Source organism: Ovis canadensis, chromosome 5, assembly GCF_042477335.2.
Source record: "Ovis canadensis isolate MfBH-ARS-UI-01 breed Bighorn chromosome 5, ARS-UI_OviCan_v2, whole genome shotgun sequence".
NCBI lineage: Eukaryota > Metazoa > Chordata > Mammalia > Artiodactyla > Bovidae > Ovis > Ovis canadensis.
Window position 1 is genome coordinate 68,057,788 of NC_091249.1, and position 16,359 is coordinate 68,074,146.

At 39.2% G+C, this 16,359-nt stretch overlaps 1 protein-coding gene and 1 non-coding gene across 2 annotated transcripts in view; both read left to right on the forward strand.

The window, feature by feature from the left end:
- KCTD16 (potassium channel tetramerization domain containing 16) overlaps window positions 1-16,359 on the forward strand; it is a 319,267-nt gene that overhangs the window by 45,925 nt on the left and 256,983 nt on the right. The window lies entirely within an intron of this gene.
- LOC138441881 (U6 spliceosomal RNA) lies at window positions 5,579-5,682 on the forward strand. The gene has a single exon (XR_011257456.1). It is a non-coding gene; the product is annotated as a U6 spliceosomal RNA (small nuclear RNA).

The window sequence follows — 16,359 nt, forward strand, 5'->3', positions numbered from 1 at the left end:
TTGTACTAAGAATACAAATTCAATAAGTCAGGCCATATCTATTGTACATATGAAAATAAGTCTCGTAGGCACCAGATAACTTCCTGGAGTTTACTCTGCTTTAAGTGACAGTCTGACCTGACCTTGAATCCTGTCTCTTGACTTTGTCTGCTATTCTTCCCATACTAGTTCTCTATGATACCATAGGGACTAATATTGTCACAAGAAGCAGAATATAACCGAATGGGTCAGATAAAATTAGAAGTGGTTTCAAATTTTGCTGACTCAAGACTTTGCCCATTTTTAGAATCACACTCAGATTTATTAATATCTTCTGGCTCTGGTATGTTTAAATAACTTTCTTTAATTTACATACCTATTTCTTAGACTGACCACTGGCAGTGTAACTGAGGATACACCCAATCTCACTTAAAACCTACTCCTTTAAAAATTTTAAACTAATTATACAGTCTCTGGGGCTTTAGAATCTCTGAGAAGCCTGAATTAACAATGGGTTCCAATTGTTTACAAACTACAGTGCTTTTGACAGCATTCAGAGAAAGTGAGGGGATTGTGAGCCATTTCCACCTGGGGACACTTCCAGCACAGCCTTCTTTCTACTAAACTGTATACTTCTTGGAGCTAAGGTTAGGTTTACATCTAGGGGATAGTGCTGGCACAGCTGTGCAGAAGAGGAGTGCGTGGGCTCTTTCTGCAGTAACCTGCTGCCGTGCCAGTCTAGCTGGGCAACAGTGATGCACATTTAGCAGAGGCAGTGCTTCAGAGGGCAGGGGAAGTGCACTTCTCTCAGGGATTCTGTATCACTGAAGTCACACAGTTGACATTTGCTCTGAAATCCTCTGCCTTTACTCCCTTCGCTTTTTTACTTGGCCTCTAGTTTGCTTTTCTTACTTCACTGTACTTGGAACTGTGTGTGTATTGGGGGGTAGGGCAGAGATGCAAAATCTTGCTTTAGTTCTAAGAAGTATATGGTTTAGTAGGAAGATATAGAGGGCCTCCCAGATGGCTGGGTGGTGAAGAATATGTCTGCCAATGTAGGAGACTCAGGAGATGTGGGTTCGATCCCTGGGTCAGGAAGATCCCCTGGAGAAGGAAATGGCAACCCCCTCCAGTATTCTTGCCTAAGAAATCTCATGGACAGAGGAGCCTGGCAGGCTACAATCCATAGAGTCGCAAAGAGTCAGATACAACTGAGTGACTGAGCATGCATGCAGGAAAGTATAGAACTTAGTTTTAAATAACTATAATGGAAATTAAAATTTGGGATAGATATAACCTAGAATGTATGGTTAAAAACTTGCTTCTTAGAGTTAGGCAGACTTGGAGTTCAGTTTGAGACTCTTATTGGGTTGTCCAAAAAGTTTGTTCAGGTTTTTCTGTACCATCTTAGGAAAAAAATAAACTTCTTGGCCAATGGAATACTTATAAGTTAGGTTGTTTTAGACAGAATACTTAGCCTTCGTAAGATTTGATTTTCTCATCTGGAAAATTGGGGTAACAATAACTATATGTGTCATTTCACACAATTTCATTCATGATACATTTATGTAAATGGACTAATACAGTTCTTGGCATGTAGTAACTGCTTGATAAATGTTAGCCTTTATCATTATTATATATCGTATATAAATTTTAAATTGGTTTCAACTCCTTCTGCTCTTAGTGCATGACTGCATTTTGCATTAAGGAAATACCATTAGTACAGTTGGAAAAAGGAAAAGTACAGGGTGTATGGGGAAGTGGCCAGTCTCAGTTTGGCCAGATTCTGTGATCTGTATAGTGAAGTCTTGAAATATAAGTGATGAATCAATCAGGGTCACTTAAGGTGAAGCTTGAAGAGTTTTGAGTGACAAATCTATATTTAAATCAACGTGTATGGGTAGGTAGTGAAGGACGGCATACTGTTTAAAAGGGAGTTCTGGAGTCAAAGTACTCAGGTTCACCCCCAGCTCCACTGTTCACTGCTGCATGCTGTTGGGCTAATTAATACACAATTTTTATCTGCCTCAGTTTCCTCATGGTTAAAAATGTTACTAATATCAAAGGCTTCTTGTGAACATGGTGAGATATTGCAAGTTCATTATTAGCTGAGAGCCTGGCAAAACACTAAATAAATGGTAGCTATTATTATTGTTAGTGTTATTGCACCTGAACTGAGTAGTTGGTTTGCAAGTAGCAGAAACAAAAGACAGCCCTTTTAGTGTTATTTTCTAACTAAAATGGGCTTGGTGATAAATTTTGAGTAAGACAGCCATGAAAAGTGGCATTTTAAACCTCTTCTCCAATCCCCAAAGTTTTGGGTTTTCTGCAGTAGTTTCCTGACCATTTAGTCAGTTTCTATGCAAAGTAGCATGTACATATACAATTTACATATACCAACATGTCATTGGCAGCTTATAGTGTGTGAACTATCAATATAGTGTAGGTAGTAGACCTATTTCTGAAAGTCGTGTGTATATTAGCTTTTGTAAAGTTGAAAATTTTAAGGAAAAAGAAGTTTATTCAGAAAAATGTTGTCATTAATCTATTTTTAAAATGTAAGAGATCATTGCCCACCCCACTTATCATCTTTCTAAATCCAAGTATCCATGTGCTGATTTATTTGGCTGGGCAAAGGCTGCATAAATATTTTCTAGTAAATAGCATTATGGAGAGAGCTGCTGCTGCTGCTAAGTTGCTTCAGTTGTGTCCGACTCTGTGCAACCCCATAGACGGCAGCCTACCAGGCTCCCCCATCCCTGGGATTCCCTAGGCAAGAACACTGGAGTGGGTTGCCATTTCCTTCTCCTATGCATGAAAGTGAAAAGTGAAAGTGAAGTCTCTCAGTCTTGTTCGACTCTTTGCTACCCCATGGACTGCAGCCTACCAGGCTCCTCTGTCTATGGGATTATCCAGGCAAGAGTACTGGAGTGGGGTGCCATCGCCTTCTCCGATGGAGAGAGCTACCAAAAGCCAAATCAGAGTTAATCTTGATTTTTTTCTTTTCTGTTTTCAGAAAATCTACAAGTATTTCAACCTGCTATTATTAATTTTCAGTGTGTCGGTTTTCCTTAAGTGCCAACATTGGACAGGTGGCCTAGTGCTTTCTGTGAAAACTTAAAGTAGATGAATAATAAATAGGAATGTCACTTCCTTAGAAAAACTAAAAGAGCCAAGAGTTTTCACCTTTGATTAGTACAGGCTAGAGTGACAATTGGCACCTGCAGTCTCACAGGTGAATTTTTTTCTCAGTGGGGTTCAACCAGATCACAAAGAATCATTCTACTGAGTTTCTTGAATTTCAGTGTGATTATGAGGCTCATGTCAGAAACCTTAATGGAACATTTTGCTGGAAAAGACAAGCAAATAGATCATGCTACAGTAGGCAAGTTTCAGGGCAAAGGCTGAGTGTCAGAGAAGTTTCATCCATCTGGAACTGTCTCTAACTCAGTGATTACAGCATGGAGACTGCAGCCTAATGCAGGTTCTTTTTTTTTTTCTCATCTCCTTCTATCTTGTTTTTCTCTTCCCTCTTGCTCTTCCTCTTTTCCATCCTCACTAGGAGTTGATATCTCTACTATCAGGAACTCCTTTGGTCAATGACCACAGGGAACTCAGTAGGTAATTTCTATGACCTGTTGTTTAAAGCCAGCCATGTCCAGAGCTATATCTAAGTCTCTTAATAGAGTAGAATTAATAGTATTGCAATCTAGATGTATCCATTTGGGAAGGGATCCCAGTTTCATCCAGGATATTGTATGCTTGAATATTCATGGTCATCTTGCTGTGTCTCACACCAAACCCCCTTTCATTGTCATCCTTACCCCCAAGCCAGCATATTTTTCTCTCCTACCTCGCCACTTACAATTATTACATATTTACATACTATGTGATTATATATTACAGAAAGATAACCTATATATCAGTTCTCTTCTAGTTATGGAATATTGGAAGCTGGGTATCAGTAAACATTTTTTATTAATGTTTATAGTTATTTTCAAATAGCTATAAAAATAGCGAGAGTAGTGTAATGCACCCATTTCAGGGACTAGGATACTTCATGTGTTTGTGTGTTCTCATGAGCACCAGAATTGTGACTGGCACAGAACACGTACTGTATACAAGTTTCCTCATCAAGGTGATTGTATATTCATAAAATTTATCTCCTTTTTAAAAAATAGGGAAGAACTTTGTATAATTTCAGTACTTGGAACTCTTGATCCCTTTTCGAGGTGTTCACAAATGAACTTCTTGCCTCCATGTGGCTATAAAAAATAAAAGAATCTTTGTTTTTTTTTTTAAAGAGGATCATGTGGTCATATTTTTGTAGTTTTCTCAAGACCTTATAGTTGATTGGAGAGAAACTTATAACAGGCTTTCTCCTATCCTAAAAAAGTGTCCCTTATTACAAGTTGAGATGGTGGGTCTTTGAAGGTACTTAACCTTGAGAGAGTAAATGCTTTTAAAAGAGAAGAAAATATACATCTACTGATACCAAATTAAATGCAAATAGAATCTGGAAGCTTGTTTTATACTTCAGTTCAGTCGCTCAGTCGTGTCCGACTCTTTGAGACCCCATGAATCGCAGCACCACCAGGCCTCCCTGTCCATCACCAACTCTCAGAGTTCACTCAGACTCAAGTCCGTCGAGTCAGTGATGCCATCCAGCCATCTCATCCTCTGTTGTCCCCTTTTCCTCCTGCCCCCAATCCCTCCCAGCATCAGAGTCTTTTCCAATGAGTCAACTCTTTGCATGAGGTGGCCAAAGTACTGGAGTTTCAGCTTTAGCATCATTCCTTCCAAAGAACACCCAGGGTTGATCTCCTTCAGAATGGACTGGTTGGATCTCCCTGTAGTCCAAGGGACTCTCAAGAGTCTTCTCCAACACCACAGTTCAAAAGCATCAATTCTTCAGCGCTCAGCCTTCTTCACAGTCCAACTCTCACATCCATACATGACCACAGGAAAAACCATAGCCTTGACTAGATGGACCTTAGTCAGCAAAGTAATGTCTCTGCTTTTGAATATGCTATCTAGGTTGGTCATAACTTTTCTTCCAAGGAGTAAGCGTCTTTTATACTTAGACCTTTAAAAACAATTGTTTCATATAAAAGTCCCTGTTTTAGTTTATCAGGGATTTTAAAAAGGACTGTTGTCAGACACATTTTTACTAAATCACCATTGATCCCACCTGGGACTTTGGGAAGAAGCAGGCAGTTGATTGTGGGCATCTCTAGGGTAACAACCTGTTGTCTATGGATCTGTGTATCTAAGGCCTGGGTAGGTCTCTGGACAAAACCAGTGTGGTTTGCAAATGCACATGCTAGCAGTCACTACATTATCTGGAAAGTGCTTTCCTTAAGATAAAGTGGACAACCCAACCAGAACTCCTTCTTCCTTTTTGAATGTGTTGCTTCTTGCTCCAACTAATTTCTGATGTTGAAGGAAGAAACCAAATCACCTTTGACTCTGGAATAAATGTAGTTCCTGGAGCTCAGAGTGAGTTCATTTCTAGAAGCACTTCATCTTGCTTCAGCCAATTGAGTGACATGTAAGATTATCAACATTTAGCAAAGAGGACAGCCTCAATCAATTAAATGTTTTCTTTGGCAACACATACACTAAAACTTGAACTATATGGAGAAGGTTAGCATGGCACCTCACAAGGATGACATGCAAATCTGTGAAGTGTTCCATATTTTGGGGGCTTCAGATGGTAAAAAATCTGTCTGCAATATAGGAGACCCAGGTTTGATCCCTAGGTTGGGAAGAGCGCTTGAGAGGGGAATGGCTACCCACCACAGTATTCTTGCCTAGAGAATTTCATGAACAGAGAAGCCTAGCAGGCTACAGTCCATGGGGTCACAAAGAGTCAGGTATAACTGAGGACTAACTCTTTCACCTTTCAAACCAATCATAGAATTTTGAGCAAATAAAAACCTTTGAGAATGTCTGACTCTCTTACAAATGACAAAGTGGAGATTTGGAGAAATTAAGTGGTTTAACTGAAGTCATACAGATAATTACTGGCAGAAGCATATTTCTAGAAGTAGGTTCCTGGCTCATTTATAATCACCCAGGGAGATAATAATACTGTATATGCCAGGCCTGTACTTCTTCCATCTTTTGCTTCCACAGATTGTACTGGGATGCTTTCAAATCTCCACTGGATAAAATGAGATTAAAGTTGCTATTGTCTGGGCTTGAATCCAGGCGTATCAGATCTAGATGCCCCCTTTCTCAAACTGTGTTCTTCACTGACCAAGGATTACCTGTGAGGACAGGTACAGCATCATATGTACAGAAGAAAAAAGTGCAGTTGTCATTCTTTGAAAGGATACAAACATGATATTTTCCATTCTCTTCCTACTATTTGGAATCGAAAACAAAGAAAGTCTTTGATTACTCTAAGTGCTGTAGTCTTGATCAAAACAGTTGACTTCTATGAACCTCTTTTATCTCATTAAAAAAAAGTGATCAGGGAGATTGCAAAGTATTGTGCTAAGAGACAGATTGTCAGATTATCTGTTGGAGGTAAATATTTCTGGGGTTCTACAAACAGGATCATCTATAAGTTAGTTTTTAGGAATAGAATATAAATTTACATCCATATGTTCATTATTACCTGTGTTACATTAGGAAGGACAGTATCAGGGAAGACAAGCAACTGTGATCTCCAATAAGTTCCCAAGAGGCCTTCTACTAGTGGTACTCTGTCTACCTGATTTCCCCTGGGGATAGACAGAAAGGAAGACCTTCTTAGCAACACTGCAAAAGCAACAAGAAGTCCTAAGAGGTTTAGTGGCCAAACTGGAAAGTTTTTGGTCTAAAGGAAAATCATAGTTTACTAGAATTTTAGGACTTTAATACTACTGCCTGTGAAGAATATGAGCCATCAATGGGATTATATATATTAGGTGAAACAGAAGCTCAGATAGTAAGTGGGATCAACCTTGTCCATAAAGAACTTGAGAAAGTGTTTATTGATAACTTAAAATCTCTAAGCTATTAACAATCTTTCTGAGTGGGGAGTAGTGAAAGATCAGAATATACAAGGTGAACACTGTGGCAAAAATTTTGCCTTTTTAAGCAGTATGTGCATCATGCAAAATGCTGGGCTTGATGAAGCCCAAGCTGGAATCAAGATGGCCAGGAGAAATATCAATAACCTCAGATATGCAGATGACACCACCTTTTTGACAGAAAGTGAAGAAGAACTAAAAAGCCTCATGATGAAAGTGAAAGGAGAGTGAAAAAAGTGCCTTAAAACTCAACATTCAGAAAACTAAGATCATGGCATCCAGTCCCATCACTTCATGGCAAATAGATGGGGAAACAATGGAAACAGTGAGACTACTTGGGTCCAAAATCACTGCAGATGGTGACTGCAGCCATGAAATTAAAAGATGCTTGCTCCTTGGAAGAAGCAAGCAATATGTAGACCATCATCACTAAGATTTTTTTATATTATTTCATTCTACTTTATATTTCATATATATCTATATCTATATCTATATCTATATCTATATCTATCTATCTATCTATATATATATATATATATATATATATATATATATCTACATCCCTCCCAAATATTTTTTAGAGGGCAGAAGTGTCTGCATTACTTACCCCAATGTCCCCCAAAGCACAATATTGAAATACTGAATTCAAGGAATCGTTTTTATTCTAAAACGCGACTGCCACCACCACCACAGTAGAGTAGCCTCGGTTTCAGATAATTGTAGGAGAAAGTTTTTATAAATGTTCACGAATCATAAAACTAATCATTTTTAATCTGCAAACTAGGGCCAGTTCAACTGAAGGCTTCCATGGTTAGTGAATCACTAAGATAAACTATGTTTCAAGTTTGCAAATCCTAAAATTCTTTCAAGCAACCATTTCCCTTTTCTTCATCTCTTGGAGTAATTAACAGAAGTTTAGGCATAGCTTCTTGTTAGACTCTTGGAGGTCAGATTATCATGGTGCAGTATTTGAGACCATCAACTTCACCTAGGATGCCCCAATATCGTGTTATCAGTCCCAGAAAGCTGGAAGACCTAGACTGCTAGGAGGTATTTAGATCATCTGTAACCACATCCTTTGGACTCTGTGTACATCTCTCTTAATTCATTGAGCTATACTTCAGTGTTTCAATTTCACCAACATTTATGCTATTTGAAACTATTTATTTTTTATGTATCAAACATAGCATATTTGCTGTGTGTCAGAAGATTCATTCTTATTTCCTAGATATAATAAAATGTGTTAAATCAAGACACAGTGGCCAATGACACGGGAAGAACAGCTGTATGAATACAGTGTTTTAAGTGTTTATGCTTAGACCTTTATAAAGTATCTACATACTGTAGTTCCTGCCCTCAAAAAAACTTATAAATGAGTGGATAGGTGTTGTCATGGTTTGATCATAGGTATTTATCATGTTATTCAAGTGTTTGATGTATTTTTTAAATGACTAACTTGAATAACATAATAAATACCTATGATCAAATCAAGATGACATTTAAATGTACCATAAAAGTGCATTTTATGGCAGAAAGTGAAGAAGAACTAAAGAGCCTCTTGATGAAAGTGAAAGAGGAGAGTGAAAAAGTTGGCGTAAACCTCAACATTCAGAAAACTAAGATCATGGCATCCGGTTCCGTTACTTCATGGCAAATAGATGAGGAAACAGTGGAAACAGTGGCTGAGTTTATTTTTCTGGGCTCCAAAATCACTGTAGATGGTGACTGCAACCATGAAATTAAAAGACGCTTACTCCTCGGAAGGAAAGTTATGACAAGCCTAGACAGCCTATTAAAAAGCAGAGACATTACTTTGCCAACAAAGGTCCATCTAGTCAGAGCTATGGTTCTTCCAGTGGTCAGGTATGGATGTAAGAGTTGGACTATTAAGAAACTGAGCACTGAAGAATTGATGCTTTTGAGCTGTGGTGTTGGAGAAGACTCTTGAGAGTCCCTTGGGCTATAAAGAGAACTCACCAGTCCATCCTAAAGGAGATCAGTCCTGGGTGTTCATTGGAAGGACTGATGTTGAAGCTGAAACTCCAATACTTTGGCCACACGTAGAGCTGACTCATTGAAAAAGACCCTGATAGTGGGAAAGATTGAAGGCGGGAGGAAAAGGGGATGACAGAGGATGAGATGGCTGGATGGCATCACCGACTCAATGGACATGAATTTAAGTGAACTCTGGGAGTTGATGATGGACAGGGAGGCCTGGAGTGCTGCAGTTCATGGGGTCACAAAGAGTTGGACATGACTGAGCGACTGAACTGAACTGAAAAGTGCATTTGTGAACAGAGGCTAACAGCTCTTTTGCTCAAGAACCTTTCATTCAGCTGGGAGCGTACAATATCTAGTGTGTTTAAAAGTATCACCAATGTATGCTGCGATTGAAATATTAGATAACACAAGAGGTAATGCATGATTGTATACAGTTGCCATACAATTAAAATAGATCTTAAGTGCATTTGCACAAGTTCATAGGGGAAAGAAATCACAATTATTATAAGTCCTTGTGTCCTTCGGTCACTGACATATACTTTTCTTTTGGCTGTGCCATGCTGCATCCAGGATCTTAGTTCCCCAACCAGGCATCGAATCCATGACCCTGAAGTTGAAACACGGACTCTTATCAACTGTACTGCCAGGGAAGTCACCTGACACTATTAATTCCCCTGTAATTCAAAGTGAGGGAAATAAGGAAACTACTCCTGTTTCTTGCATACTTATTATTTCCCAACTTTCTACTCCTATATTATACATTTTTACACTTGGTCTCATTTGCTCTGTACAGCTCTATGAATTCAATGCTATTTTACCCATTTTAAAGATGAAGGAGTAGAAGCAAGATTAGTCACTTGTCCATATAGAGAGATGACTCTAAGTAAGCAGGGAAGCTGGACTCAAATCCAAGGGTGTCTCAAAGTTCCACTCTTTACCACCCCACACTTCTAACTGAAGACTGTTGATGAGCTGTAGTAGGAGAAGGCAATGGCAACCCACTCCAGTACTCTTGCCGGGAAGGTCCCATGGATGGAGGAGCCTGGTAGGCTGCAGTCCACGGGGTCACTAGGAGTTGGACATGACTGAGTGACTTCACTTTCACTTTTCGCTTTCATGCATTGGAGAAGGAAATGGCAACTCATTCCAGTGTTCTTGCCTGTAGAATCCCAGGGACAGGGGAGCCTGGTGGACTGCCGTCTAGGGGGTCACACAGAGTCAGACATGACTGAAGTGACTTAGCAGCAGTAGGTTCTATGTATATCCTTTTGAGAACTGTCAGTGGGTTAGCAGATTAGACATGAACATAGATGTTGCCTGATCAATCTCAAATTGAGATGATCTTCTAAACAAATGGTATGCCATTTCCTTTGTTATAGTCACTGCAGGATTTTGATGCTGTTTCTAAATGTAGGGGATTCTGAGACAATTTACAGAACCAATAGTTGGAGGCAAAAATTCACCCATTTGCAGGCTGCTCTATATACCCCAAACCTGGCTGTTGGCATTGTGCTCAGTTAAGTGACTGAAAAATGGGTGTTTTAATGTCTTTGAATTCATCCTTTAAATATTGCCTTCTTTTACAGAGAGAGAAAATATGTTTTCTTAGCATGTATGTTATAACATGCTTTGTACTCAGTGGCTGCTCTTTGATGTTGTCTGAGTAGATGATGGTGATGATACCCTGAGTTCCTTTCTTTCAGGTCAAGATGATCAGGCTCTTTGCCAACCAAACAGGACAAATAGATGTCCTACCAAAAGCTAGAGAAAAACCTGCAGTCATTACTTATTTTGAAATAACATTCGCTTATAATATCTTGGTGGCTCAGAAGGTTAAGCGTCTGTCTACAATGTGGGAGACCCGGGTTCGATCCCTGGGTTGGGAAGATCCCCTGGAGAAGGAAATGGCAATCCACTCCAGTACTATTGCCTGGAAAATCCCATGGACAGAGGAGCATGGTAGGCTACAGCCCATGGGGTCGCAAAGAGTCAGACATGACTGAGTGACTTTACCTTACCTGTAATATCTTACTCTTTGGGCTTTCCTGGTGGCTCAGTGGTAAAGAATCTGCCTGTCAATGCAGGAGACATACATTTGATCCCTAGCTCAGGAAATTCCCCTGGAAAAGGAAATGACAACCCACTCTAGTATCCTTGGCTAGGATATCCCATGGACAGAGAAACCTGGCGGGCTACAGTCCATGGGGTCACGAAGAGTCGGACATGACTGAGCAACTAAACAAGATCTTATTGTTTGTTTAGGATGCCTTGACCACAGGGATTTAGTGGTTCAACCATTTTCTGTCATGGCGACATGTTCAATACTGTCTTGTCAAGGTGATGAATCTCAAGGTGGAGCAGGAGTTTACAATTCAGTCCCTGGGGACTTTGCACTCCATCTTTCCCGTCCATATGAAGTGATTGGCATCTATTCAGACAAATAGTTCAAAGGCTAAGTAAACTTCGGTACACAAGGGGAAATATGAGCACCCAGTGGCCAGGGAGTAGATTTGGCCCCATTCCATATACATAGTTCATGTATCAGGAGATAAGAAATCCTGGCTACTAAGGTTGGGTGGAGGCAACCCCTGTGGCTCCATGTACAGTGTTCACACAACTGGAATCATAGATATGGTCCCGGATGCACCAGTGACCAGCTGGAGTGTGCTCTTGGATAGCATGCAGGGTTTGACCTGGAAAAATCTCATCTGTGCATTGCCTCTGAGCATTAAGAAGGTAAGTTAAAAAAAAAAACTCAGAGATACGACGTATAGAGAAGGAACACCATTATCTGTAGCCTTATGAGGGAACAGTTTCCCCAGGACAAGTACCTGGATCCATTGAAAGGGGCAAGGAACTCAGTCCTCTTCCAGGGAGGGCAATGTATAGAAGGCAGATAAGCCCTTCCTGTTCCTGAGAGCAAGTAATACAATTGTTTATTGCCCACCTCCCACCCAAAGTAAACAAAGCTGTGAGATCAAGAAAAATGTAAGAAAGCTATATACTGACATGGGCTCAACACAAATATGTATTTGGTGTGGCATGTTGAAAAAGTGGTTGCCCTATTTTTTTTTTAAGGCTTAGCTTTTGCCTTGACAGTTTCACAATTAAAGCCTTATCTTTGAGTCTGTATTTACCTTGCTGAAAGAGATCATTATCCTCAGAAAATGTTCTATCCTATTAGTATTATTTCTGAAGTATCTATTAATACTATTTTTATGAACAGATATAATTAACTCAGAGACTGACAACTTTCTTTGAAATTCTCTTTTCTATTTCCTAAGCATACTCTCATCTCTGACTGTACCTTGTAAACATCTGTCAGAGAAATGACCTCATTTGGGTCCCAATCAGCTCAGCCACAAAGACTGTCACATTTAAGACCTGATATCACTGATGTAGGGTAAAAATGAACAAACTAAAAAAAGCATTGTAAAGGTAAAACCTCCCAGGCAAATCAGCCCCTACCCAAAGATTCCCTTTACACAAAGCTGGGATTTTAGGAGAGAAATGTTGAAGGAAAATAATTATTAGAATAATAACTTATATGGGTGATTAAAACACTTGATGTCTTGAAAGCAGGGGGTTTTCTTAGAAGAAGATTAACTTGAAAAATGAATGTGCCAGAGGCTCCCTTTAAGTGTCCTTAAGCCTGCCTTCTCCCTCTCTGCTTCTGAGAAAGGGTCAAATTTGACCCAACATATTACCTTATCCTTTGTACCTCTTCGCAGAAATTCTTTCATCCAGAGGTTTCAAAGTGTTTTACAAATGTAAATTAACAAGCCTCATCACTTCTCTCTATAGAGATGGTTCATTTTAAGTAACACAGAAACTTACCTAAATGACTTACTCAAGGTCACCTGAGAAGTCCTCCATGTAATCTGAAAATGGATATTCAAAGTGTAAAAAATACCTCCCAGCCTCTCTGCAGATACAGACGCATTGCATCCCTTGGCAAGTACCATCGAAGGGATGAATAACCTTCTTTAATCTTAACAGGGAGGCTTCTTCTAGTTGGCCTTTTCTCAGCCTCACAAAGAACCCACATACCTGGAAACACAGACTTTAGCTCTCTTCTTTCCTAGCTCACTCAAAGCTGAGTGAGGACAGAACATGACTATTTTTTACAATCTTAATGAATTATTTTGATTCAATAATTGACCATGTTTTCTTTCATGCCCCCAAATCTGTATATTAATCCAGACAACAAATATTTATTAGTTATTTTTTTGCCACTCACTCTGCAAGACCCCAAAACACACTACAGTCATGCTCCTCCCTTCATGAGAGAGACAGGAAACGGATACACTGAGTCAGTCCTGTGTAGATGATAAACATCGTGAGCTAGGTGAGGTGGGTGGGAATGGATAGATCAGGGAAGACTTCTGTACGTGAGTGACATGTCACCTGAGACCTGGAGCATGAGAATGAGTTAGACTTTCAAAGTACAGGAGGAAGAGTGCTCCAGGCAGAGGAAACAGCCAAAGTAAAGCCCAGAGCTCAAGTGGGAAAAAATTTGGCATATGGAAAGACGGCCAAATCTCAGTGAGCTAGATTGAGACTAGCAGGAAATATGGTTGTAGAGGAAGGGCAGAGTTTGTGGGTCCTGGGAAGCAGTGTGGATTTTATTCTGAGAACCACGATCAAACCATGAAAGGTTTTAAGCATGGTGTTAACATGATCTGATTCATGTTTTAGAACCAGTGAATTTTGGAGAATATCCTTCCTCAGCAAACATTTTTATCTGTCTTTACATAAGATTCACCAGGCAGGGCAGGTTTTTCTCATGCCTTACACCCACTGAAAGAATATGAGTAGGAAATTGTATGTGTTCTTCTTTAATCCTTACCACACCAGTTCCCTAAATACTCAGGAATTCAACGTAAAACATTGTTTTATAAAGCAAATACCTACCTCCTACTGTGCAGCTGATTCATCCAGTTTTTTCATCCCTGATTAGCTAGTCTTCTTGCCCTTTACACAGAGGAAACTGCAATGTTCCTTGATTTATCTGTCATCCGACATGGCACAGACCTCATCACTTTGTATTGCCATTAAGTGTCCCTTTGCCCAGCTTTTCTGTTTGTGAGCTCTTTGAGGGCTGCAAACTATCTTACTCACAGTTATATCTTCAGTTGTCATCGCAGAGGAAGGTCCAGAGTAGGTGCTCAAAAAATGACGAGCAGACGAATGAGCAACCCTGGATTGCCGCAAATCAGTACATGGTGGTGTATAAAAGGCAATGTGACTGATGATTATGCTGGGGCAACAGTGGGCTGGACACCCACTGAACTGGAATGTGTGGTCATCTTGATAATCATTGTAAAGAATTATGAGAAAAATTGTAAATTCTCTGATTCTGGAGGTCTTTTAGAAGGCACTGTTCATTTGCCCAAACTGATTTAGACCAATGGTTCTCAAAGCATGGGAGACATAATAGTGCAGGAAATGCCTAGAGGTGGCAAGGGAATCAAGATTAATATTGATTCACACTGTCATAATTCCATTTTCAAATTAGATTAATTTCAATTTCATGGGTTTTGTTTAAATTCGTGTATGACCTTTAGCATATATATATATATATATGGGATTCCCTGGTAGCTCAGATGATAAAGCATCTGCCTACAATGCAGGAGAACTGGGTTTGATCCCTGGGTTGGAAGGAAATGGCAACCCACTCCAGTATTCTTGCCTGGAGAATTTCATGTTCCCAGGAGCCTGGTGGGCTACAGCCCATGGGGTGGTGAAGAGTTGGACATGACTGAGCAACTTCACTCACTCACTCACTCACATATATATATATATATATATATATATATACATATAATTAAATCTTATATATTTTACTCCAAAAGATTTGTTTTAAAAGGAAGTTTTATATCCCAATTGTACCTGATAAATGATCATAATTTGCCATGAAGAAAGACATAGAAATAAATATAACTAACATAACATTAAATTCCAGCCAAATATCATTTTCTATTCAAAGGGTCTGATCCTGAGATTTGTTCACTTTTCATCAAAAAAAAAAAAAAAAAAAGGAAGATCAGCAGAGGTTTGAAGGAGCCAAAGATAAGCTAGAGCTTAATGGAGAGTTTCTCTTTTAAATTATTAGAAATGGTAAAGTTCCCATATATTCTATTACTATTTGTTATGTAGAAATTCTAAAGTAAAATGGAAAGGTCATACATACATACATAAATGAAATTAATTTCAAAATTAATGATTTAGGAAAAAATATGTACATATACTATTTATTTTTATACTCTTCTTCTCATTATAAGAATTGTGCATGCTTATTGTTGGAATATGATCCTGGAAAACACTTATAACATAAAGCTGAAAATTAAAAACAGATGATCACCATCTAAGAACAAACACATTTAATACATGAGTTTTTTTTCTTTTATAAATATTCTGATTCATTCTTTTATAAATATTCTGACTCTCAAAATGTTCATACATGTGTAAATCTAAATTTACATAAGAAAAAAGGGTTATGGTTTCATTTTTTAAAAACAATAATAGAATTACTTTAAATATGAAACCTTTCCTTTTAATTTGCTCAGGAATTCTCTAGCAGTCCAGGAGTTAGGCGCTCTCACTGCTGTGACCCTGGGTTCTGTTGCTGTGGCCTGAGAACCAGGATCCCACAAGCCATGCCACCACTGCTGCTGCTGCTAAGTTGCTTCAGTCATGTCCGACTCTGTGCAGCCCCAGAGACGGCAGCCCACCAGGCTCCCCCGTCCCTGGGATTCTCCAGGCAAGAACACTGGAGTGGGTTGCCATTTCCTTCTCCAGTGCATGAAAGTGAAAAGTGAAAGTGAAGTCACTCAGTCGTGTCCGACTCTTCGAGACCCCATGGACTGCAGCCTACCAGGCTCCTCTGTCCATGAGACTTTCCAGGCAAGAGTACTGGAGTGGGGTGCCATCACCTTCTCCACATAACCCATGAAGCCCAGCCAAAAAAAAGTTTAATTTGCTCAAAATTTATATACATTTAATATTGAAGACCATACTTAAGAAGTAACTTAAAACACATCTTTACTAAATATAATTTCATAGTATTTCAGTCAGTTATAGTGAAATGAATGAATTTTCCTTCTGGAAATTGTGTATTTAAAACCCCACTTTTCTTACTTGCCAGAGATGTACAATTTCTGGCTCTTTACAGACTTACCTTCCTACTGTGGAGGAAAAGCATAGCAGATTGAATTGTGCTCTAATTTTCAGTGAGAGGATACAGCTTTGAATCTATTGCCATAGCAAACCAAGGGGTGTAGGGAGATAATTATCTACTTATAAGAATGGTATAGGTGTGGGAAATGTCTATTTATATTTTTTTCCAAAGCAGAAC